At 41.1% G+C, this 25,642-nt stretch overlaps 1 long non-coding RNA gene across 1 annotated transcript in view; it reads left to right on the top strand.

The window, feature by feature from the left end:
- Positions 1 to 25,642, top strand: part of LOC132343741 (uncharacterized) — a 59,057-nt gene that overhangs the window by 10,449 nt on the left and 22,966 nt on the right. The window contains exon 2 of the long non-coding RNA XR_009492671.1: positions 15,682 to 15,798. This is a non-coding gene — a long non-coding RNA (uncharacterized lncRNA). The remainder of the gene's footprint in view (positions 1 to 15,681; positions 15,799 to 25,642) is intronic.

Raw genomic sequence — 25,642 nt, forward strand, 5'->3', positions numbered from 1 at the left:
AGGGGGCACGAGCTTGATCCTTGGGGGAACTAAGATCCTTCATGCCCAGTGTGGCAAAAAAAAAAAAAAAGAAGAAGAAGAAGAGATAGATTTGAGAATTTTCAGAATTGTGTTTCATGCCTGGCTCCGGTATTAGTACTGTGTATACACAGAGGTGGATAATGGCAGAATGGAATTAGGCAAAGCACCACCTCACCAAAATCTTTGCTATGAACTCTCCTGTTCTGTCATAGCCCAAGAAGCCTTCTCAGACACCTACAACAGTCTAGCCTGTGGACTAATAGAATGGTCAGCAGGCTCGGACTCTCCAGCTTGCTTTGTCCATTTGAATGGATGGCTTTGGGTGAACTCGCTAGCCTGACTTAAGAACATTTCCACAACTTCCTTGAGCGCCATGTGCTTCTAACTTCATGTGGGATCAAGGATCTCTACAGACCCTTTTATGAGGTGGGTTGAATTTTGTACTAGAAACATAAAGATAGATAAAATACTCGAAGGACAGATTATCACTTAGAGTAAAATACATATAAGACTAAGAAAGTGAAACAACAAACCGAGTGCCAAAAGGATGGCACAGACATCATACGCTGGTGGGAGGAAGCAGTCCCTGAGCATGGAGCGCCCACCACAGGCTGGGAGAGGCAGAGAGAGACCTGAGCTCAGCCTGAAAGGAAGACTAGCAGGAGAAGGAGGGAGCACTCCGGGCGTGGAGGACAGCAAGCACAACAGCCCGGATGTGGGTGGGGTTGTGGCATTTTGGGGAATGAGAGAAAGGGAGAGATACACCAAACTGGATGCAGAGTTCCAGAGAACCACAAGGAGAGATAAGACAGCCTAAGTGAACAGTGCAAAGAAATAGAGGAAAACAATAGAATAGGAAAGACTAGCGATCTCTTTAAGAAAATGGAGATATGAGGGGAACATTCATGAAAAGATGGGCACAATAAAGGACAAAAACAGCAAGGACCTAACAAAAGCAGAAGAGATTAAGAAGAGATGGCAAGAATACACAGAAGAACTGTACAAAAAAATCTCTTAATGACCCAGTTAACCACGATGATGTGGTCACTCACCTAGAGCCAGATATCCTGGAATGCGAAGTCAAGTGGGTTTAAGGAAGCACCACTATGAACAAAACTAGTGGAGGTGATGGAATTGCAGTTAAGCTATTTCAAATCCTAAAAATGATGCTGTTAAAGTGCTGCACTCCATATGCCAACAAATTTGGAAAACTCAGCAGTGGCCACAGGACTGGAAAAGATCAGTTTGCATTCCAATCCAAAGAAAGGCAATGCCAAAGAATGATCAAATTATTGTACAGTTGCACTCATTTTACATGCTAGCATGATTATGTTCAAAATCCTTCAAACTAGGATTCAACAGTATGTGAACCAAAAAATTCCAGATGTACAAGCTGGACTTAGAAAAGGCAGAAGAACCAGATATCAAATTGCCAGCATATGCTGGATCATAGAAAAAGCAAGGGAATTTCAAAAAGAAGTCTACTTCTGCTTTATTGACTACACTAAAACCTTTCACTGTGTGGATCACAGCAAACCGTGGCTTATTCTTACAGAGATGGGAATACCAGACCACCTTACCTGCCTCCTAAGAAATCTGTATGCGGGACAGGAAGCAACAGTTATAACTGTACATGGAGCAATGGACTAGTTCAAAACTGGGAAAGGAGTATGTCAAGGATGTATACTGTCACCCTGCTCATTTAATGTATATACAGAGTACATCATCGGAGAAGGCGATGGCACCCCACTCCAGTACTCTTGCCTGGAAAATCCCATGGACGGAGGAGCCTGCTAGGCTGCAGTCCATGGGGTCACTAGGAGTTGGACATGACTGAGTGACTTCACTCTCACTTTTCACTTTCATGCATTGGAGAAGGAAATGGCAAGCCACTCCAGTGTTCTTGCCTGGAGAATCCCAGGGATGAGGGAGCCTGGTGGGCTGCCTTCTATGGGGTCGCACAGAGTCAGACATGACTGAAGCGACTTAGCAGCAACAGTAGCAGAGTACATCATATGAAATGCTGAGCTGGATGACTCACAAGCTGGAATCAAGATTGCCAGGAGAAACATCGATTACCTCAGATATGCAAATGACACCACCCTTATGGCAGAAAGTGAAGAGGAACTGAATGAAGAGCCTCTTGATGAAGGTGAAAGAGGAGAGTGAAAAAGCAGGCTTAAAACCCAACATTCAAAAAACTACGGTCATGGCATCCAGCCCTATTCATGGCAAATGGATGGGGAAAAAGAAACTGTTAGATTTCATATTCTTGGGCTCCAAAATCACTGTGGGTAGTGACTGCAGCCATGAAATTAAAAGACGCTTGCTCCTTGGAAGAAAAGCCATGACAAACCTAGACATCATATTAAAAAGCAGAGACATCACTTTGCCAACAAAGGTCCGTATAGACAAAGCTTTGTTTTTTCCAGTAGTCATGTATGGATGTGAGAGCTGGACCCTAAAGAAGGCTAAGCACCGAAGAACTGATGCTTTCAGAAGCTGTAGTGCTGGAGAAGACTCTTGAGAGTCCCTTGGACTGCAAGGAGATCAAACCAGTCAATTCTAAAGGAACAACCCTAAATATTCTTTGGAAAGACTGCTGCTGAAGTTGAAGCTCCAATCCCTTGACCAATTGACACGAAGAGTCAACTCATTGGAAAAGACCCTGAAGCTGGGAAAGATTGAGTGCGAGGGTAGAAGGGGGTGACAGAGGATGAGATGGTTGGATGGCAATGTACATGAGTTTGAGCAAACTTAGGGAGATAGTGAAGGACAGGGAAGCCTGGCATGCTGCAGTTCATAGGGTCACAAAGAATCAGACATGACTTAACAACAAGGGATCCCCTAGGCTGAGTAAAGCAGAGAGCACACAGAGGTAGTAGGTCTGAACTGCTAACAGGGCGGAAAGTCTTGACCATGTATGGTGTTGGCTTTGCCCAGTGGTTGGTGAGTATCCTTGAGAGGGTTCACATTTGAATCTAATGTTGGAGACTTTTTTCTTTCTTTTTCAAAATCAGCAAAAAATTCCTTTTGGTCAAAGAATGTGGCAGTGTTATGAGAAATGAGTCAACTGACAGTTTGTGACTGTTCCTGGTACTAGATAGAGATGAAAACAGGTCGTCCTGCAATCTGTCAGTCCTTTGGGCCCTAAAAGATAGATCCAGAGGTCACAGCTTTGGTCTGTTACTTCCAGAGCTCAAGCTTAACCATTGCCTTGTACCACAAGGCAGCTAGAGAAGTTTGCTAGCTAGAGAACTTTGTATGGAAGGAGCTATCCAGAGGGGATTACATTATGGGACAAATTGTATTTCATCTTCTTCATTATTACTAATAACCATGGTGACTGTCTTGCTACCTTCCTTGTGGGCTTTATAGTCTTCAACATGCTTTCAAGTACATTCTATCTCTTGATCCCCACAACAGCTCTGTTAAGTAAGCAAAAATTTTAAATTATAAAGTTATTTCTGGGCTCCCAATTATCTGTGCAATTAATCCTGGTTGCATATGCAGTACTCTCATTTGTATTGTCGTAAAAATTATAATGAACAGTTTGCCCTTCTTTTTTTTCCAAAATAGTTTAAAATTCAGGACAGGTTGTTGAAATTCTCTCCAAAAGAGTGGGCTTATTTTAGCATTGCATTTTTCTCAGATTTAGATCCTCCATCTCACATCAAAATAAAAGCTCGGCTGCCACAAAAAAAAAAATCATTTAGAACATGGCTGTGTGTCTTTAACACTCCTTAATTACAGCTGGATAAGGTGATGCACTTGGGAATCCTTGGAGAGTAGGCAGGCGATGTGCTACATGTGTTTATTTATCTAAAACAATTTAGTAATTTACAACGGTATCGACTCGGGTTTGCGTGTTGTGGGGCATTTTCTTGAACTCTTTGATTTGGTTGGTCTACATCACATTTTCTTTTCATATCAACTTATCCTCCAAGCAGTATTGGAGGATACTTTTGTTGTTATTGAGCCTAAAGTTGCCCATACCCCTTAAAGAGAATTCTGTAAAATACACGTTTAAAATTCCAGTCTTCAGGAGACTAACTTCATTGGTATGAAACTTGGACCCCCTCTTATTAAACACTGTTAAATATTCACTTCATTTTCAAGACAAATATGAACAGAAACACAACCAAACATGTACTGTATTAAAATCATTGATTCACAATATTTAAATTTTCAGCTAGCCTCCAATTAGCAGGCTTTCCAATATTTGAACAGAAGACCATTTTAATGTAATTACAAACACATTTTAGGCATCTAAATTTTTTGCATAATTAGTTCCCTATTAAACTATTTATGTAGCCCTTTTTCCATCAGAAACAGAGAAAGCAGAACAATTTTATTCCTTACTGTTACAATAATTAACTATGCAAGTAGAACAGCATATTAATAGACTATAATTTGTTTACATTTAAAAGAAAATTGTGTTAGATTAGCATAGCAAAAGACTATTTCCATATCCAGGCAGTAATATGTAGGCCTAATAGCAATTTACAGTGTAGTTAAAGAATATTATTAATAAAGTAATACAGTGTAATTCTGTTTGCCCCACCATATTTCACAATGTCCTTAATTACAGCTAATTCCATCGAGACTAATTTGGGGGTTATTAAGCAGTAGACACAGGAATCTTAAATACAACCTTTGCTAATAATGAATTTAGAAGTTACGATAGAACTTGTTCTTCTAAAACATAGGTACAAGATGAGTGTTTGTGTTTTCTCCCCAGGGTAAAATATATAAACATACATGCATGTAATTGATATCTAAAAACAAGCTGTTCTGGATCCAATGTTTTGTTAACTACTCAATGAGAAGTTTATTATAAATAAATACAGTTCAGGTGAGATGGGATGGAGACTAGCAATTAGGTAACAATTTAGATTGGTAATTTTTTTAGGTGAACAAATTTCACTTACTAATGGCTTGAGTTTTTTCAACCAAAGCAATAATGGGAGTGACTATACCATGTGGTGTGTGAGTCCTTTCCCCTTGAAAGTCCTAATAGTAATAACAATACCTCCTGTCTGTCACCAGTCACTGGGCTCAGTACTACACGTGTGCGTCATCTTCGGTCCTCAAGGGAACCCTGTGAGGTTGGTAATTTTGATTCCATTTTCCAGTTGAGAAAACTGAGCCCCACAGGGGCTAAGGGATTCACTAGAGGCCACACAATTAGGAAATAGTCAAAGAAGAGTCTGCTCAAGACCTCATAGGGCCTCAGAACTCACATTTTCCAGATGTCATGCTGTTTCCATGTTAGGATATACCTTTGGTTTTTCAAAATGGGTTGCAAAAAAATTCCCTAAGCTTTGTTGCCCTTTTGGTGGTGCTTTAATATATGCTCCCAGTTTTGAACTGTTTGTGTACAGATGCCCAAGTGGATAATAGCAAGTCTCATAACTGCGTAAAATTCAGTACAGGCAAAAGTATGATCATGTTCAGCTTGCTCCTTTAGTACATCTATTTATTGATATTTGTTTCTTTTTTTAAGAAAACATGGATGATAAATGTGAGTAAAATTACTCTGGCTATCGTTTCCAAGTGGTGGAATTCCAGTTTTGCTCTTGCCTCTTTTTGATGGACTCAAGATTCAGAATTGGTGTTTGAAATGTAGAGGCCCTGACACTGATACAAGTTAAAAATTCTTTGGTGTTTAGAAGGCACAGAGCAACAAACACTTAATTTTTAGATTGCTAGTGGGTGTGCTGGATTCAACTCTTGAGTCAGAGTTCCCAGTACATTCTGTAAACGAGAATGGTGCTCCCTCACTGTGAATCCCTTAAAGAGATTTTGAAAGTTGGCTTGCATTTCTTTAACGAACACAGCTAATTAAAGGGCAAAGGAACTATCTGTAGGCCAGGGGGTGAGAAGAAGCACCCCTGGGATGAGGCCATGTGACCTGAGGTCAGAAGACCAAGCTCAGGCTCTGCCAGGTACTAGCTAGGTGGAATGGATGAGTTGCAATTTCTTAGGGCTGTGCTTTCCAATAGAACATTCTGCAGTAATGGAGATGCTCCAGATATGTTATATCCAGTGTGGTAGCCACTACCCACACACGACTGTTAAGCACTTGAAATGGGGCTATGAAAACAAGAGACAGAATTATATTTTTATTTTAATTTGTTTAAATCTAAATAACCACATGTGGCTAAGGGCTAACTTTTTGGAGAGCACAGTCTTAGAGCATCAATCACCATGCTTATAAAATAATGCAACCTCTTTTATAAAATATAAAATATTTATATAAAATATAAAATAATGCAACCTCTTTTATCCTTTTTTATAAAAAAAGCAACCTCTCTAAATATTTCAGAGTATAGCTGTGGACTTAAGATCATACATGCAATGTGATCTGAGGCATCCCTCAAATATAAGTCATTAATAATGACCAGAATGACAATAACAGCAACAATAATACCAATGATGGCCACTACTTGGACATATCTCCCAAACTAGAAGACCTCAAGTTACCAAGTGTGGACTTCATCATTGTCTCCTACTTTTTTCCATAGTGGTGTTGATCTGTGATTCCACACTTCCTAGGGACAGATGGAAGTATATGTAACATAATTACCTATACCGCTGCTGCTGCTAAGTCGCTTCAGTCGTGTCCAACTCTGTGCGACCCCACAGACCGCAACCCACCAGGATCCCCCGTCCCTGAGATTCTCCAGGCAAGAACACTGGAGCGGGTTGCCATTTCCTTCTCCAGTGCATGAAAGTGAAAAGTGAAAGTGAAGTCGCTCAGTCGTGTCCGACCCTCAGCGACCCCATGGACTGCAGCCTACCAGGCTCCTCTGTCCATAGGATTTTCCAGGCAAGAGTCCTGGAGTGGGTGCCGTTGCCTTCTCTGAATTACGTGTACTATAGGGGACCAAAGTAGATAGACAGGCAAGGAGTCCAGAGAATTAGGTTCTAACTGTGAGACTGCCATTGGCTGACTGTGTAATCCTGGCTTCTGCTAAAACCCCAGGAGCCAATTTTCTGTAAGCTTTGACCAAAACCTCTGAGTGCAATGTGGGAGACCTGGGTTCAATCCCTGGGTCGGGAAGATCCCCTGGAGAAGGAAATGGCAACCCACTCCAGTATTTTTGCCTGGAGAATCCCATGGACGGAGGAGCCTGGCGGGCTACAGTCCACGGGGTTGCAAAGAGTCGGACACAACTGAGCAACTTCACTTTCACTTTGATCGAGGAAGTTCTTGTAATAGTTTACAGGCTCATAGAATGTTAGTGAGAAAAGGGAACTCAGAGATCATCTTGAGCAGTCCTTTCCTTCTTCTTGGTAAGCACACTGAAGCCTAGAGTTGGTAAGTGACTTGCCCAAGCTCACTCATCTAGTTGGTGGGGAGAACAGGTCTAGGGCAGAGGTCTTTGGCCCTTCCTGCTGGACTCCACTCTCTGGACTCCAGGATGGAGGAGTTAATACCATTGAAGACAGATAGCAACTTGGTGATCACAGGACTTCATCACAGTTCTATGAGAGCTACATAAACCCTACTGTAATTAGCACCATGCAGTAGATTCATTCCCAGAGAACACATTCCATTAAGTAGCTGTGCGACTCAGCTTCCATGTTTATAAAAGGATGGAGTTGGATGAGTGGGTTTCCAGGGTCCCATCCTGCTCTCAATGTCTACAGTTCTAAAATTCATGCATTCATACAATTTTTTAAAAAAAATTATAAATAAATTCTTATTTTACTTATGACAGTGGTTCCTACAAATATGTGAAGTGCTGTGATATATACATTTGTGAGTCATATTATTCTGACTGTGTGCACGCATGCTAAGTAGCTTCAGTTGTGTCCGACTCTTTGCAACCCCATGGACTGCCAGGTTTCTCTATCCCTGGAATTGTCCAGGCAAGAATGCTGGAGTGGTTGCCACTTCCTACTCCAGGAGATCTTCCTGATCCAGGGATCGAACTCTTGTCTCTTGCATCTCCTGCATTGGCAGGCAGGTTCTTTACCACTAAGCCACCAGGCACGCCCCTTTGACTGTTTCTTATTCTATAAGTTCTAGAGGATAAAGAAAGTGAAGGAAGAGCAGACCAACTTATTCAAGGGAAAGAGAATGAAAGTGGCAGCCTCCACTGTGCAACCAGTGACCTTAAACATGTTGAGATGCTTTGGTTGATAAGCAGAGCAAATTATTACTTGTTGAGGACCCCAGTCTTTTAAAATAATTTGGTTCATTTTCATATTCATTTGTGCAAAGACTTGTTCAGTTCAGTTCAGTTCAGTCGCTCAGTTGTGTCTGACTCTTTGCGACCCCATGGACTGCAGCATGCCAGGCCTCCCTGTCCATCACCAATTCCCAGAGTTTACTCAGACTCGTGTCCATTGAGTCAGTCAGCCCATCCAACCATCTCATCCTCTGTCATCCTTGAGAATAGAACAAAACTGACCTCTGCTTCCAGTCATGGTGAGGAATGGAATAAAGTCAAGATCTTGAGTTGACAGGGTGAAAACCAAGATGACCTGATAGTTCTTGCCATTTTCATTTTTATGGTTTTTTATTTGGGAACAATGGTAACATTTTCTACTTCTGAAGGGTGACTGATATATATTCATTAAGACTTTCCCCTAAAATGAGTTTTTCTACTTTCTTTTTTTGAATGAATATTTTATGAATGTCTCAGCTGTTGTGAAACATAATGCCTTTCAAAACCTACCTCTTTTTTTATGGAAAATCCATAAAGTTTTATTTTTCTTTCTTATTGAATTTTATATTTCCATCTTGTTCAAGACAGAGTACATTTTATGAAGTTCAGTTCAGTTCAGTTGCTCAGTCATGTCTGACTCTTTGTCACCCCAGGGACTGCAGCATGCCAGGCTTCCCTGTTCATCACCAACTCTTGGAGCTTGCTCAAATTCATGTCCATGAAGTTGGTAATGCCATCCAACCATCTCATCCTCTGTCCTCCCCTCTCCTTCTGCCTTCAATCTTTCAGCATCAGGGTCTTCTCTAATGAGTCCGTTCTTCGCATTAGGGGGCCAAAGTATTGGAGCTTCAGCTTCAGCATCAGTCCTTCCAATAAATATTCAGGTCTGATTTCCTTTAGGATTGACTGGTTGGATCTTCTTTCAGTCCAAGGGACTCTCAAGAGTCTTCTCCAACACCACAGTTTAAAAGCATCAATTCTTAGGCACTGAGCTTTCTTTATAGTCCAACTCTTACATCTATCCATGACTACTGGAAAACCCAGAGCTTTGACTAGATGGACCTTTGTTGGCAAAGTAATATCTCTGCTTTTTAATATGCTGTCTAGGTTGGTCATAGCTTTTCTTCCAAGGAACAAGTAGTTGGAGTATGTTATTACATCTAAGGCACTATTCAGAGTGCTACAGGGAATACCAGAAATGTGTAAGAGATTCTTACCCTCAAGGAGTTTAAACTTGGTGCAATGAGATAAGTAACCAGGTAGCTACTGAAGTGGACAACATAAAATAATTGCCAAAAAGAAGATTTAATAGAGAAGGGATATTACATCTACCTGATAAATAGGAGCAATTTTATCAGATGGAAATAATGTGTGAAATGTGTCTTAAAGATGAGTAAAATTTAACAATTGTAAGCATTAGGGGGGAAGGATAAATTAGGAGTTTCAGTTCAGTTCAGTTCAGCTGCTTAGTCATGTCCAAGTCTTTGCGACCCCATGAACTGCAGCACACCAGGCCTCCCTGTCTATCACCAACTCCTGGAGTCCACCCAAACCCATGTCCATTGAATCGGTGATGGCATCCAACCATCTCATCCTCTGTCGTCCCCTTCTCCTCCTGCCTTCAATCTTTCCTAGCATCAGGGTCTTTTCCAATGAGTCAGCTCTTCGCATCAGATGGCCAAAGTATTGGAGTTTCAGCTTCAACATCAGTCCTTCTAATGAACATCCAGGACTGATCTCCTTTAGGATGAACTGGTTGGATCTCCTTGCAGTCCAAGGGACTCTCAAGAGTCTTCTCCAGCATCACAGTTCAAAAGCATCAATTCTTCGGCGCTTAGCTTTCTTTATAGTCCAACTCTCACATCCATACATGATTACTGGAAAAACCATAGCCTTGACTAGATGGACCTTTGTTGACAAAGTAATGTCTCTGCTTTGTAATATGCTGTCTAGGTTGGTCATAACTTGCCTTCCAAAGAGTAAGTATATTTTAATTTCATGGCTGCAATCACCATCTGCAGTGATTTTGGAGCCCCCCAAAATAAAATCAGCCACTGTTTCCACTGTTTCCCCATCTATTTCCTATGAAGTGATGGGACCGGATGCCATGATCTTAGTTTTCTGAATGTTGAGCTTTAAGCCAACTTTTTCACTCTCCTCTTTCACTTTCATCAAGAGGCTCTTTAGTTCTTCTTCACTTTCTGCCATGGGTGGTGTCATCTGCATATCTGAGGTTATTGATATTTCTCCTGGCCAAAAAAAAAAAAAATTTAGGAGTTTAGGATTAACATATACACACTGCATGTGTGCACGGGTGTCACTCAATTGTGTCTGATTCTTTGCAACTCCATGGATTGCAGCCCGCCAGGCTCCTCTGTCCATGGAGTTTTCTAGGCAGGAATACTGGAGCTGGTTGCCATTTCCTTCTCCAGCAGATCTTCCCCACCCAGGGATTGAACCTGCATCTCCCATGACTCCTGCATTGGCAGGTGTATTCTTTCCTACTGAGCCACCTGGGAAGCTCAACATATACACACTATTATTATTTATTTATAACCAACAAGGACTACTATATAGTACAAGGAACTACACTCAGTATTTTGTGATAACCTATAAGGGAAGAGCATCTGAAAAAGAATAAATATATATGCATATATGACCGAATCACTTTGCTGTACACCTGAAACTAATACAACCTTGTAAACATCTATACTTCAGTAAAACAAAACAAAAAACAATTGTAGGCAGTAAACGTTAGGTGTAGGGAATCTGGTGATTAGCGTTGGGCTGGAGGACCTAGTGTACAGGTAGACTCCAAAATAAGTTGGAGCTGCAGCGTACAGACCCATGAGAGCAACGACGAGGGGTCAGCAGTTCACGTCCTTAGGGAGCTGGGAGCACCTGGAGATTTCAGGGCAGGGGCGTGGAACACCAGACGTCCTTCCTAAGATGGTTACTTTGGCGCTGGTTTATGGCATGAATTGAAGTGAAAAGAGAAGAGAGGGGACAAAGAGACACAATAAGATGTGACAAGAGCCTCAACAAAGGTGATAAGACTGAAAACGGAGGAAACAAAAGAGGATCGTGGTTGAGAATTTTCACGACTTGGAGGAGATGCATACAGGAAGTCAAAGGTGACTGGAAGGTTGAGCGTTGATCAGGAAGAGTCACTTGGTGTCAGCATGCAGAGGTGAGAGGGGGAAAGGGGTGAAGAGCTGAATCCCCTGGAAAACTCTTTCCATTTTTATTGCTTGATGTTGTATTTTCCTTCACATGTTTTCTATCTAATATTATTTTGTCTCTAAGTTTTTTAAAAGTTTTCTTTCAAAAAAGTTAGGACTTCATTGCAACTCCTTCTCTTAGTCCTTTACTGTATTGACACGGGCTTACAGGAAGCTAAGCAGAGTCAGCATTTGCACTGTAGTAGGCTGTACTGGAGAAGGGAAAGGCTACCACTCCAGTGTTCTGGCCTGGAGGTTGCAAAGAATCGGACAGGACTCAGAGACTTTCACTTCCAGGCAGTACCCGTCTGTGGGCTTTCGCTCCTTCAGGCTGTTTCACTTGATGCAAACTATCAAATGGCTTCTCAGAACGTCAATGGGGAGCAGGGGACATTTTAATATTACAAAAGTCTCATTGTGCTCCCTACTCTGTTTCAACAGAAAGAACAGTTATCTAATGGTGCTGTGGGCTGAGTTGGCATCCGCCTCACTGATGTTGGATTATCTACTGATCTCTTGGGGCTTCCCTGAGGGTTCAGCAGTAAAGAATCTGCTGGCCAATGCAGGAGACCCAGGTTTCATTCCAGATCGGGAAGATCCCCTGGAGAAGGAAATGGCAGCCCCCTCCAGTGCTCTTGCCTGGGAAATCCCATGGATGGAGGAGCCTGGTGGGCTATAGTCCATGGGGTCGAAAAGAGTCAGACATGACTTAGCAACTAAACAACCACAGCTCACCTACTGGTGCTGCAGACCCTACCAAATCAGACCCTTTAATTCAAGCCAAGACGTGGAGGCCTTCCAAGACTCTTGGGGCCACGGACCTCTGCACTTTTCTTCTTGCCTTGGTCTGGTAACATTTTCACTTTGATAGTGAACTTGTCCCAAATAAAGGCAGCGCTATTATTCCCTGACTGCAGCTGTTAAGCTGGAATCCTATCAGTCACAACAATGGCAGGAGACCCACAGCTCTCATCCTGAGTTAATCAAATTAGAAGGTATTTGTCATTCTTTCCCTAGCTAGCAAGAAAGTAAGTTTCACTGAAGCATTTGGGTCACACCCTTCATATCTAAGAATAATCTCCCTGCAAGATATATTTACAGTATTCAGTTGCTTTAGGGCATTATCTTTTTGACTACTTTCTTCATAGAGCGAACTTGTTGAAGGCAGCGTTCATGTTTTGCAAACAGCTATTCCACTTTCAGGAGCTGCATCCGTGTGGTCACGTGGTAACCCTGGCATAGTTGCCACTCATGTCAGAGGAGAATCTGGAAAAAATTGTATGAATGTTTTCTCAAAAGCTATCAGTAGGATTTTTTTTCAAGTACATTTTGTTTTCACTGTAAAATAGTGTCCAGTTCTGATAGACATTAAGCAGCAGTTGCAGCCTAGTCTGGAATGAAAACAAGATTAATCGGCCTCCAGAATGATTGGTTTCTACAAAGGTGTTTTTCTCATTCACATTTTCTGTCCTTTTTCCCAATGACTTTGCAGCTGTTTCGCAGGTCTGGCCAAGTTCTTGCCTGTTTTTCTGTTCATGCTGTTGAATATCTGGGACTCGCATCTTCCAGTATTATAGTCCTAAAACAAATTTGACCCTGTTGGTACACTGTCTGACATTCATCATGTAAAGAAAGGCATCCTTCAGTTCCCATGTGATACAGATTGGAGGGTTTCATTCTCAAGTTCTGCTATCTCTAATTAAATATAGGATTTTAGAAGGATTTGAATGGCGGGGCCGGGGGAGGGGGTAGTGGTTGGAATTCACAGATCAAGAACCAGCAGATCATATGATGAGCTCTTTCCCATTTTATATTCTCCCATCTCACACCTGAATATTCATTGGAAGGACTGATGCTGAAGCTGAAGCTCTAATACTTTGGCCACCTGATGTGACGAATCAACTCATTGGAAAAGACCCTGATGCTGGGAAACACTGAAGGCAGGAGGGAAAGGGGACGACAGAGGATGAGATGGTTGGATGGCACCATCAACTCAGTGGACATGAGTTTGAGCAATCTCTGGGAGGTAGTGAAGGACAGGGAAGCCTGGCGCGCAGCAGTCCACAGGGTCGCAAAGAGTCGACCATGACTGAGTGACTGAACAACAACAATTTCACACCTGGACTCCACATGGTTTTCATGGTCATTTGGTAACATTTGGAAAATTGCTCCCCTCCTCTCAGAAAAAAAGAAGAAATCTTAACAGGAGAGAAAATCAGTGGCCCTCTCTTCCTTTCATCCCTTTATCTCTTTTGTTGATTCTGTAAGAAAGAAGATACATGAGTGCCTCATTTTTATTTTAGAATTAAAATTCAGAATAGGATGAAATTATCTCTGTATTAAATTAGTGCAGAAGTCTAAGGCTTTTCAGCTTACTGATGGCCCATATTTGACAATTCCGATCAATTTAAAAAATATTCCTATTGACCCTTTTTATTTCCCATATTTCTGACTGCCTAAAAAAAGGAAGCAATTATTACAGTGGAAGAGACGGATGAGCATGAGAAGTCTTCCTACTACCCTGAGGGTTGTTGGGAAGTCTGTATGTTCATTTTTATTTATTTTTTACATTTTTCCGCTCTTCCGTCCAAAGTTGCCTAGTCAAATATAATCTTTGTGCTTACAAATAAATTCAAACAGCTTGCTACTGTTTGTCCCAATTTTCATGTGGGCCCTTCGAATCTTGCTTTCTTTTTGTAAAAGCCACATTTTACATTCATAAACCATTGCATGTTGCTCATTTAACCCCGTTCCCACGCTCCACTCCAAATGCATTACGGACTGACCCCGCATGTCAGCACTATGGCATTGTACAGTAAATAGAGTGTTTTGCTTCATAAATCAAGCATAGAACTTATAGCCAACTTCAGCATAAAAAAAAAAAAAGTCCTGAAATAATATGGCCCAGCTGCTGGAGATAGCCATTGTATTCATAAAGCTAGCCCTAAATTACTGACATTGAAATCCAGATTTGACAAAGCTAAGACTATTTTGGAGGATTCTGAGTAATCCTCATGAAATTCCAAATTTCTCTTTTGTTGTTTTGAACGAGATTCATTTTTAAGAAGAAAGAGGTTAGATTTCCTTCTCTCTACAAGATCTTTGATGGTATCAGAAAGGTGCACTGAAGCGGCTGGTTCACCTCATTATCAAAGTCTCTTTGCAAGTCACCTATTTTTCCTTTGGGAACCTGCTCTCCTGGGCTTAGTGCTCTTATTTTTATTGTGTCTGTCAGCAGTAAAATGCAAAGGTGATTGGGAAAACTCAGGTTCGGATTTCTCTCCCCTCTAAAAGAGATCAAACACTGTCTCATCGAGGGGATCCAAAGACAGACACTAATTTTGTTTCAAGCAGCAATTTATATTTCTCTATTGGGAAAAAAAAAAAAGTCTAAAAGTCCCACAATTGGCAGGACTTCTTGCTTTCCCTGTTCTCTGTTCATCTTTCTTTATAGGTAGCAACTTTAGCATTAAAATTTTAAAATATGCCCCAAATCCCCAGAACCAAAAAAAAAAAAAGTACATTTCCAGCACTTCCTCCAAAAACATGCTTTGAAAATTCTCTATAATGAGAACACCTTGTCCATGGTGGATTGTCAACATATCAGCTAGTTTAGGCCGTAATCTCTCTAGTCAACATGATTTACTGAAATAAATTAAAATCATTTTATTTTTCCATGAAATTTCACTCTTCCCACTTCACCAAAAAAAAAAAAAAAAAAATTCATTTTTTTAAAGCACAAAACTAAATGCTTATAACAAATGTAATTACAATAGTATAAGAATTAACGAGATGGGAAAAGCTAATGTCTGTATTATATCTTTCATGCAAGTGGATTAAAACCCATTACCACCTTGTTAAAAGCATTTATCTGCTAACTGTAAAATGAGTTCAACTAGATTTTTTTTTTTAATTTTAATGTCCTTAGTACAGGTATTTTCTTTGTTCACCCAAGATAGAAGAGTCTGACTGAATTATGTTCTGGTGTAAATTGCCTTCTGGAATTCAACTACTTCTTTTTGGAAAGTAGCAGTATCTTCAAATTAACCTCAGTTAACACGAATGGACTAAAAAAATTGTTCAAAAATTTCTGTAGTTCAAAAATTGTCAGATTTGTTGAAATGAATAATGTGTTTGGATTTTTGGAAGACCTTTACAAATTTTGAACCTCCTGCAGTTCCATTTGGTGTAAAGAATTATACTATAAACAAGGGGCTCCATCTGTACTTTTGAAATAACTATTCAGTTTTCCATTTCAGACAAATTGACACGACAAACTGAAAAGCAGAAGTTAGTGTTCAAAGAAGTTCAAGAGTAAACATTTAGTCAATTCGTCTGCTTAGACTGAGAGAGCCTCCGTGCCCAGGATTCTGAAGGTAGGTTCTAGATTGGTGGTGAAGAGTCTCTGTACTCTTTTCCAGCTTCAGGTCACATGCAGAGTGAATCTGCTCATAGTGTCCTTACTATTTCTGGGTGTTGTGTTCACATCATGCTACATTTGTGAATGGGAAAGAAATTTATATTAAAATTTCATTTACTCCCTTTTTTTTTTCTGGTCTTCCCACTGATGATCTTGACCACTATTTGGTCTCCATATTTGGCATTTCTAGGGAAAGCAGTAAGATGATAATGGCGGATGGAAACGGGTTTGACAGGGCTCAGCAAGACAAGTTCTAGAAGGCTGTTTTAGTTATCCTACTTCCCAGTGCAACTCGACAGGAAATTACAGATCACCAACACACAGGTTTTGTCTATAAGTGCTGTGATCTGCTCATAGCAGGAGCTGTCATTTCGAAAGCAAAATTTAAGGTATGTGGAAATCAGGGTGCGAAGGGCAACAAATACAGCTTCACCCAGAACAGTTGGTACACATCGTTTTCAGGATCGCAAATTCCATTTTCCCCAGCACTTGCTATCCGGGATCTGTTGCTCAAGGATTCAGGGGTTCCCGGCTTGGTCGCTGGGTCTCTCACTGTGCCGGAGGGTCACGCATGCCCCAAGGAGCCCTGCGTTCTCACCGTGTCTGCGTGAGACCGTGCGCCGCCCCACGTGAGCCTGCTTTCATGCTGCCTGCCTTTTCAGCAGCCCACTCTCCTCTCCCCTGCTATTCTTTCCATGTGGTCTCTTGTATTTGGCCTCACTTAAACCTCCCATTCTGGTGCAGTCTGGGCTTGCAGTGCTGCCCAGCGGGGCTGTGCTCGCCTCTGACCTCCCAGAGCACACGTGGTCTTTATCATTCATTTAGAGTGCCTCGTGCATAGCTGGGCATTGTGAGCTATCTTGTAATCGCTGTGTTTTTCTCTCCAACGAGATCATGCATTCTCTGAGAAATGATGATGCCACTTCGTACCCTCTGGCCTCAGTACCTGGTAGGCTTTCAATGACAGCTGGCTGATAGAGGGATGAAGCATTGTGGGGAAGTCTGTGGAAGTAGAATGAGTTGACATGATGTACTCCCGTGGTAGTTAATCTCTGCAGACTTGTGTTGGATCAGAATCATCAGGCTTAGATAAGACCATTTCAGCGACTGATTGACCGATGCAACATTGCTTTTGCAGATGAAAAGGCAACTAAAGCTAAACCTCTCTCTAGTGTGGAATGCATAGAAAGCAACTTAAATTTTGATAAAGGTTGTTTATTACAGACACGGCATTAAATCCCTCAAGGCTTCTTTTTCATAGGGGATATTAGAGTGTGATCACAGTATATGCTTTTCGGGTCATCGTTTTAAACACCCCTTTAACAGTTGGATTATCTCCACTCAGTATCCCAAAACCTATAGCAAGGAAACTCAGGATGAAGTTAGGGAAGGAAATTAGCATTCAATGAATTCATACTTTTTGGCACTTAATTCTCCATGATAACCTTACAGGGTGGATGGAATTATATCTTCACTGATTGCCTAAGAAACCAGAAATTGAGGGATGTTAAATTAATTGTCCAAGATCAAGCAGAGACAACGCAAGCCTCTCTGTTTTAGGTTTCTTGACCTATTCCACCACTGTTTTGATTTTAAAAAAGGCATCAGCTCTTCTAAGAATGGGTCAACATCTTATTAAAACTTCTGATTTACTTCAATCGAAACAGAGCTAGCACTTTTTTTCATGTGTGGTGCTGTGCCATTGCTACAGATTTGGGAGGGTGGAGGGATTCTGCTCTTAGCAAATCTGGTTTGATTCATCTAGTAGGATGAGCCCTTATAACATTCTCCAGTTGTGTTTTCCAGTTATGTGCTTGCTTACATTTAAACTAGGGCTTCCCATGTGGCACAGTGGTAAAGAATCTGCCTGCCAGTGCAGGAGATGCAAGAGATGCAGGTTTGATCCCTGGGTTGGGAAGAACCCCTGGAGTAGAAAATGGCAACCCTCTCCATTATTCTTGCCTGGGAAATTCCATGGACAGAGGAGCTTGGTGGGCTACAGTCCATGGGGTCACAGAAGAGTCAGACATGACTGAAGAAACTTAGCACACAAGCACTCAAGGATAAACAAGACACAGCCCTCTTTGCTGAGAACGTATATCCGGTAGGTGAGAGAGTGGTCTTACACATAAGTTCAATGATGCTAAAGTGTACAGATAACGCTGAGGGTACAAAAAGAGGGATCCGTTCGATGGAGTAGGTCACAAAAGCCTTCCGTGGGGAGGAGTCACCTGGCTATGGGTCAGGAGGAGAAGGATGTTCAGGTAGAACATGAGAACAGGAAGCAGTAAAGGAACAGGCAGCCACAGGCGGGACGCAGAGTCGGTTGCAGCAGGAGAACAAGGTGCCATAGGGTGCAAGTCACAGAGATTGGGCTGGAGGGCTTGATGGGCAGAACTGTTTGCAGAGGGCCTTGTTTAGCTGTACCCAGAGCCAGGGCAGAGCCCTAGAGTTCCACACGGCAATCCAGAGGCTAGAAGGGGTGGGAAGAAAAAGAGGACTCTGCCCCAGTGACCCAGATGCTCTCTAATCATGTCAAAGCTTGTTGCTTTCCCCCCAGTCATTTCCGTTTTTAATTTCAGTAGCAAAAAGCATATATGGAGCATTTACTATGTGCCTCACACTATATTTCATGCAGTAAGGGTTGTGTTTAAACCAGGTGTTTGGTTAGAAGCTGAAGAGGATTTGAAGGAGATACTACTTTTTAAAATCGAGTACCTGAAAATCTGACTTTTTCACTGAGCATAATGCTTTCCAAGTCTATCCATATTGCTGCAAATGACAACATTTCATTTTATGGTGGAGAAGTACTGCATTGTGAATACATATATTCACACACACACACACACACACACCACATACGAGAAAGAAGCAGACCCACAGATATACAGAGAACAAACTAGAGGTTGGCAGTGGTGGGGAGCCAACGTAAGGAAGGGGGAGTGGGACATACAAACTCTTGGTGTAAGATAGGTTAAAGGCTAAAGTGCAATACATGGAATATAGTCAATATTTTGTAGTAACTATAAATGGAGTGTAACCTTTTAAGATTGTATAAAAAAATGAATTTTTGGAAAAAGACCTTGGGACTTCTCTGGTGGTCCAGTGGTTAAGACTCCAAGCTTCCAGTGCAGAGGGCATGGATTCAGTCCCTTACTGGGAACTAAGATCCCATGTGCCCTGAAGTGTGGCCAAAAATAATATAAATAAATATATAAAAAGATCTTTCTTCCTTAAAAATCTTAAATGGCTCCCTGTCCTCTGGAGAAGGAAACACACACACACATACTCACACACACACACACACACACACAAAAGGACCTGAAAATCTATATGGGAGGATAGGAAAATGTGCAAGAAATAATAGCTACATGATAATATAAGAAAGTACAGGGTTAATTGCTGGTATATATCCCAAGAGTGATAAGGAAGGTGGGGGTCCTTTTCCTTTGTGAGTAGTCTTTGCAACCTGTTACTCTTTGGAACACTGGGTGGCTTGATCTATGGGGCCCCAAGTGACATAGAGATTTGCTTAATGAACACATTGCAGAGACAGGAGCTAAATGCTCTGAAAAACTGAAAGTGAAAGTTGCTTAGTTGTGTCCGACTCTTTATGACTCATGGACTGTACAGTCCGTGGAATTCTCCAGGTCAGAATACTGGAGTGGGTAGCTGTTCCCGTCTCCAGGGAATCTTCCCAACTCAGGGATTGAAGCCAGGTCTCTGAGTTGCAGATGGATTCTTTACCACTGAGCCACCAGAGAAGCCCAAGGATACTGGAGTGGGTAGCCTATCTCTTCTCCAGTGGATCTTCCCGACCCAGGAAGCGAATCGGGGTCTCCTGCACTGCAGGCGGATTCTTTACCAGCTGAGCTACCAGGGAAGGACTTCACACTATTATGTTTACTGATCGCTCCTCTATAAGCTAGAGGGGTCAAGGATGATTGAAGTCTAGAAAGTGACAGGATGTAAATAGTTAATAGTCAAACCAAGGGCCCGCTCTGAACCTTTCGAGGCAGTCAGTAAATTGAACGCAGCAGCAAGAAAACAGCCACTTCTGCTCATCCATGGAAACAGTCGAGCTGCCATAATTTGCACAAGGTGCAGTAACAGATCAGCCTTTCAGGGGACCCTGCACACGCTGCACATTGCCGCAGTCTCACCTCGGTCACAGAGCCTCTGCCTCACAGCTGGGCTGAAGGAATTAGCTTGCACACCAGAATATTAATGTCAGCATCTTTTATCACATGGGCTGGGGATTTGCAACCATTTGAAAAAAAAAAAAACAACCACCAACTCTGCTCATGATTATCTGTGATTTAGAGAATGGGGCAAAGTTATTTAAACACACACACACACACACACACACATACAACCGTCTGTCATCGAACGCATGGTTGACATGTCTCCATGTAAGAAAATGTAAGTCGAAATATTTGGGATGCTTTCTTATTTCTGAGCAGTCATGACAATGGAAAAGCAAAACAGAAAAGCAAAAAAATCTCCAGAAGGTGCTTGAGAAAAAGAATGAGAAGAATGCTCCCCCACTTCTGCCCATCCCCTCAAACCCACTTTGCTGTGAATTGCACCATCTAGGCAGAGAAACATGACAATATGCTTTTGGATTGTGTGTGGGGATTTCATGAATCTTGCCCAGCTTGTTATGACCAGATAATAGTTTAAACAGGAAGATTCTGGGAAAGGTGGGGGGCTCAGGGATAAGAGTAATCTGCAAGTGTTAGAACCCCCTACTTAACCAAGGAGGAGGAGCCGTGCCAGTAGCTAGGCATGGACTGGGGCCAGCAGAAGCCAACAGAATACAACCGAGAGAAGCCGACGTTGGCATTGAAACACGTCCATCAGGCCTAAAACATGTCTGACTTTTGGACCAGGAACCAGCATGAACTCAGCCTCAGGTGCGGCAGGCTCTTACATTTTTGTCACCAAATCCCAGAGTCAAAGCCATTTCTCTCCAAGCGTGGTAGATCCCATCAGGAGCTGCCTCGAAATCAACTAGATTGCTTTATCAATGTATCAATTTCTCCATCAAAAATCAATCAAGTGTGCTCTCTGACCTCCAGTGGTGACCATTCTAAGACAGCAGGAGGTTCACATCGGACACTCACTCATTGGCAGAAAAATTCCATCCCAATGAAACCCATTACACCAGAACTTTTACACAATTATATTTTTTTAAAAAGACCTCAAAACGGAACTCCAGTACAACTTGTCTCATATGAATAATTTTCTTATCAATCTTAATCTAGATACATCATTCTCTTAAATGTTTCAGGATGAAATATTTGGTGCTTATCATGGTATGTCTTAATTACATCCTATTGTAACACCTGCTAATCCTGCCCTTTGACTTTTTAGGAACCTTTATAGGCTCCTTCTGTATTTATTTTCCTTGTTCTTTAATCTCTTGAATACTCTCAGTTTTGTGCTCATAGATGCATAATTTTTTTTTAAAGGAGAGGTGAATTAATGAATTCTATAAGCCACTAGCACTTCCGTAATAGTTATTTAGCAATGATGTAGTAAATAGCGTAAAATTTGAGATTCATTATTGGATTTTTTACTTATCAGCTGAATTACCTTAGGAAGTTTACTTAATTTTTCTCTGCCTCGGTTTCCTTATCTATGCAATAGGGATAATGACATTTATTTCAAAAGTAGATCTTGATAATCAACGGAGATAATAGACGTTTGTCGTTTATTCGCTAAGTTGTGTCCAACTCCTTGTAATTGCATGAACTGTAGCAGGCCAGGTTTCCCTGTCCTTCACCATCTCCCAGAGTTTGCTCAACCTCATGTCCATTGAGTCAGTGATGCCATCCAACCATCTCATTTTCTGTCGCCAAACGATTTGATATCATCTCTTTTCCAGAGTGAGTTCCCAGTAAATGTCACTTCCTGCCACTTGGATTTCAGGAAATAATGGTTGATATCATTGAAATTAAGGTCCTCTTCTGGCCAAAGTGTCATATTTATTTATGATATTTTCTGAATTAAGACTGGATTGCTAGAAAAGTAAGTGCACAGCTTACAAGTAGATGTATTATTCTAGTATATATTTAATCAATAGTGTATTTTATAGTAATTTTTCTTGTCTGAGGAGCAATCTTTTGTGTTTTAAAGAAGACAGAAGGAATAATTCGAGCACAGTATTGTTTGGTTGAAAATACTGCTTTCACCTTTCCCCAAACTGCAGGTATGAGCTACATATAGCACCTTAAATCAATGGCTTCAAACTCTAAATTCCAGGCTGGTGGAGTCATGTGGGGACAATAGATGCTCTGAAAGTCTGGATGAAGAGTAGATGTCTACTTCTATTTCCAGGGACAATAACAATATTTCTAAAAGACTGCCATGAGCTCTCATTTGCAAAGTCTCATCAATTTGAGACTTTATCCTTGGCACGAAAGTAGACTTTTGTCCTCTCTGCTAAATACCAAGCAGAGTAACAGCAGGCCCACAGGAAAAGGTGGCATATTTACCATCATAACAAAACACAGAGTTTTTTAGGGAAGAGGAGTTGCATATATTTTCCAGAAAACAACATACTTGCCATGCCAGCACAGGCAGGCATTCTTCAAGCTGAACCTCAATTTCCTTTCATTATTGCCTAAATCCCCTCTCAGCAGAACACAGATAAGCCCTTTTCAGTTGCTGTAGGATTTTGAAATTTAAGAGCAAGAAAGCAAACAAGTAGACAAGGGTATAGAGGAACAGTCCATCTTTCTTCTGTTATCTTTACACAGCCTCTCTCTCACCCAAACATCGAAACTGTGTGGAATTCAGTTGAGGATGGACAACCAAGTTTAATGAGTCCTCTTGTGAATTTGAGGAGTGCAGAACACTTTACTGTATCGAATCTCAGGGCTTCTCTTGTCCCTTGATTTGGTCCATAATCAGCCAAAGAGAAATTATTGACTCTAGCGCAGGGGTAGTTCCTGTAAAATACAACTTCTTAAAAACATGTTGAATCTTAACAATATAATTAACAAAATACCACTAAGAATGGAAAACTGATGAGCCATGATGCTTATAAGAATGTGCTTTATAACATGAAGAGGGTCTTATCGTTTGGTGTATATTTCACGAACAAATGCCTACAACCAGAGAGACAAATAACGTCTCCACTCTGATGTCTTGCTGTTCCCAGTAAAGTTTCTGTGACGCATTCCTTGGGCAAAGATGTTAGACTGTATACTTCAGGAGCAAATGTTACACCAACCAAGGGCTTTATTCTATAATAGTTCTTGCCTCCTTTGTTCTTTTTCATTTTTTGTTTAGAAATTAACTATCTCTTCCTTTATGCAGTTATGTTTATCTTAGAACTAGATTATTAACTCTTCAGAATATCACAGACAATATCTAAACTCTTAATGACCTTCACCTATGGGTGTGCTGGGCATGCTAAGTCCCTTCCATCATGTCTGACTCTGTTGACTCTGTTCGACCCCATGGACTGTAGCCCACCAGGCTCCTCTGTACATGGGATTCTCCAGGCAAGAATACTGGAGTGGGTTGCCATGCCCTTCTCCAGGAGATCGTCCTGATCCAGGGAGCGAACCGGCAACTCTTAGGTCTCCTGCCTTGGCAGGCAGTTTCTTTTACCACTAGCGCCTCCAGGGATGCCCTTATCTATGGCACACTCTGCAAAAAAGCAAGCCCTTTATACAATTGATTTTGTTTCTTGTCTGCTCCACCTACATTGGAAACACCTATGTTTTAACTTCTCATTTCTGGAGCCAGATGGAATATTGTCTTGATGTGGTCTCTACAAGTGTGGGATGAAGGTATTTCTGAAGACGGTGGAAGAACTTGTCTTCTTCTAACCCCGCCTATCCCCACCTGGCCTCCAGTACCACCTACCCAATATGATACCATGAGACATCCCAATTTGTTGTTGTTGTTTTAGTCACTAAGTCTTGTCCGACTCTTTAGTGACCCCATGGACTGTAGCCTGCCAGGCTCCTCTGTGAATGGGACGTCCCAGGCAAGAATACCAGAGGAAGTTGCCATTTCCTTCTCCAGGTGATCTTCCTGACCCAGGGATCGAACCCACGTCTCCTGCATTGGCAGGCGGTTCTTTACCACTGAGCCACCAGGGAAGCCTCCTTATTATTTAATTCTTAATTGTTTATTGTTTAATACAGTCTGTAGAATTACAGAGTCAGAATAGGATTCAAGAAGTCTAATAGAGCCTTCTGGCCTCAGGGAAGATACTCTGAGACAATGTCAAACAGACTTGTTTACTGAGTCCATACGGCCTAAAATGGCAAGAACAGAAGACTGTAGCCCAGGCTACCTCATAGAAATCTGTTTTTCACTTCCTTATCTATGTACATTTCAACGTATTTTAGAAGGAAATTCATTTCTTTTGGCATGTATTCCTCTTCACCAAGCTTTTCTGCATGTTTCAATACATTCAATACATTGTCTTCCAGATAAAAGAGGTTTATCTCTTTATAGATTATAGGACCTATTTAGATGCCTTCCTGTTATCTTTCCCTTAAATATAAATGCTGTGTGTGTCTTGTCAGTGTTTGGGTTTTTTTCTCTGATCCTTCAATGAGTTTTTAAAAAGATAGTGATTTTAAAATGTTAGCTCTACTCCTTAAAAATCGCATTAATAAAAGTGATGCAATCACATTGAGGAAGGTGTGGCAAATGAAGAAAAAATATATAATAGCGAGAGTTCCACCATGCTTGTACAATCCTTGCTGTTATTTTAGTATGTTTCTTTTCAGTCTCCTTTTTCTGATACAAAATTTGTTTGTTTGTATTTATTATCATAGAATTTTTTGCTTGCTCTTTCTCAATCAATATGATTGCAAAAGCACTTCCAAAGTGTTTAGTCTTCATAATAATCACTTTTTCAGAATGGATACGGGTGTGTGTACGGCTGAGTCGCTCTGCTGTGCCCCTGAAACCACCACAACACTGATAATCAGTTATACTCCAATATAAAACAGAAAGCTAAAAAAACCAAAATAAATGTAGCAAACACATACACAAAATCACTTTTGCTGTCATATTTCATTGACTGGATCTGTCATTTTTCCTTTTCAGGATGTTTTGGGGTTTATTTCTGTATGTTGACCATAAATAATGCTGTAACGAATATCTTTGTATGTATACTAAAGATTTTTTCCTTAGAGTCAGTTTCTAAGGCAGCCAAAATATATAAATATTGGGGGACTTTGATATCCATTGCCAGATTTCTTTGTAAAAGATTTATGCTAATTCAGAGTACCATCAGCAATGTTTGAAAGTGTTTATTTCCTTTGATTCTCATCTTCAATGGGAATGATGCACTTTAAAAAGTATGAATTTAACTGACCAGAAGAATACACCATTTGAAAAAATAGATTTATTTCTAGTGAAAAGGGATATTTTCCTTCATATTTCTTCTCTTTGTAAACTGTCTATTCTCTTTATTTGTCCATTTATCTATTGACTACTCATGTTAGGCTTTTAAAGATATTTGCTTCCAGTTTTCTTAAACTGCCTGAAATGCATGTATTTGGTATTTTATAGCTGAATGTATCTGTTTTTTCTATCTCTTCTCATTTCCTCCCATCTTAGTTTAACTTAATTTAAATTACTCTTATTGTCAAGACAGCACATTTTTCTCATCTCTTTTTGGAGGAGCTGTTCCTCTTTCGTGATCTCACTTTGTTGATTTGCTCTCATGTAGTGATTTTGGGTTTTGGCACCATTCTGCATGATCTTGGCCTGCTGCAAACTCTCTGTGGTTCTCATTCACAGGACAGCACCTGCTCGAGTCT

This window comes from Bos taurus, chromosome 24 (assembly GCF_002263795.3).
Source record: "Bos taurus isolate L1 Dominette 01449 registration number 42190680 breed Hereford chromosome 24, ARS-UCD2.0, whole genome shotgun sequence".
Lineage (NCBI taxonomy): Eukaryota > Metazoa > Chordata > Mammalia > Artiodactyla > Bovidae > Bos > Bos taurus.